Raw genomic sequence first — 1,694 nt, forward strand, 5'->3', positions numbered from 1 at the left:
TTTAGAACGCATTTTTTGTAACGTATTTAATAAAGTATCAGAGAATACATTCATCACGTTTTTAAGTATTCGTACCTATGAATTCGAGCTTAAACAAGGATAACCACTTTGGGCAATTGGATCAAGATTATTATTATTATTATTATTATTATTATTATTTTGCTGCGCGGATTTGCCAAACCAGCTGAGAAAACTATATTATCAGCAATAATACCAGCATCCACACTTATTTAAACTATGGTTGGGAAAATTTTCATTTTACAAGAGGAAAGAAAAGAAGAAAAGGCCAGTAGAATAAATTGTTAGTAAGTTGGGCATCACAATTACTTCTTTCAGAAAGTGATAATGTTGAGTTTACCGTTACTCTACTTACTAAAACGCTTGATTTAGTCTAAGAAATATTAATTAGATATACACGAAGATAATTTTGATGCTCATGTACATTCTACAAAAACAAAATAGGCATTTATTCTTTTTTTTTTTTTTTTTTTTTTTTTACAAGTTGCTTTACGTACCAGCGACACAGATAGGTCTTATGGAGACGATGGGACGGGAAAGCGCTAGGAGTGGGAAGAAAGCGGCCGTGGCTTTAATTCAAGTACAGCCCAGCATTTTTCTGGTGTGAAAATGGGAAACCACGGAAAACCATCTTCAGGGCTGCCACAATGGGGTTCGAACCTACTTATAAAACTCTGTCGTCAGATTTGTAAAGTTCTTCAGTTGTGTTCCTATACATATTAGTGGTTTAACTTGTTTGGACTGGAAATGATAAATCACCAAAGACTATCTTCAAGGCAGTCGACGGAAGGGTTCGAACCCACCATTTCCCGAATTAAACCCACAACTGTATGACGCGTACTACGCGTACTTGATATGGTGACTCTGAAGTGCACATTATTGTTATTGCTATCACTTCCAGAATCTTTACCGTTTCATTAGCCGCGCTCAACACCTGTTTACTACACAGTTGTTTAATGACATCTCTAGTAGCCTATGCAGCATACGGGTTTAGTGCTTATTATACGGGTCACCGCCGGAAATGCTTATGCAGGAACAGAGGACAACACAGCAAAAACTCACATAGTGGAGAACAATAACACAGTGTCGTGATAAAGATTCGATCACAATTATTACGGGTAATTTATGAACATTTTCGCCTAGATCGCCCTAATGCTAATAAGGTAATAAGTAGACAGTAGAGCTAGGAATTTTAGGTGCTGTATCTTAATGAAATGAAATGGCGTATGGCTTTTAGTGCCGGGAGTGTCCGAGGACAAGTTCGGCTCGCCAGATGCAAGTCTTTTGATTTGACGTCCGTAGGCGAACTGCGCGTCGTGATGAGGATGAAATGATGATGAAGACGACACATACACCCAGCCCCCGTGACAGCGAAATTAACCAATTAAGGTTAAAATTCCTGACCCTGTCAGGAATCGAACCCGGGACCCCTGTGACCAAAGGCCAGCAAGCTAACCATTTAGCCATGGAGCCGGACTGTATCTTAATAATTATTTGCTGTTAAAATATTCAAAATGACTTGTCTTTCAAGGAAAACATGAAATTAACAACCTTAACTGTGTTTTGGTAAACCTTTCTTCAATGCCAGCACCTTTATGCACTTGAACATAATGTCAGTATTTTAGTATTACCCCTCCCCACCACCACCACCACCTCCACCGGTACCACCACCATCC

This window comes from Anabrus simplex, chromosome 5 (assembly GCF_040414725.1).
Source record: "Anabrus simplex isolate iqAnaSimp1 chromosome 5, ASM4041472v1, whole genome shotgun sequence".
NCBI lineage: Eukaryota > Metazoa > Arthropoda > Insecta > Orthoptera > Tettigoniidae > Anabrus > Anabrus simplex.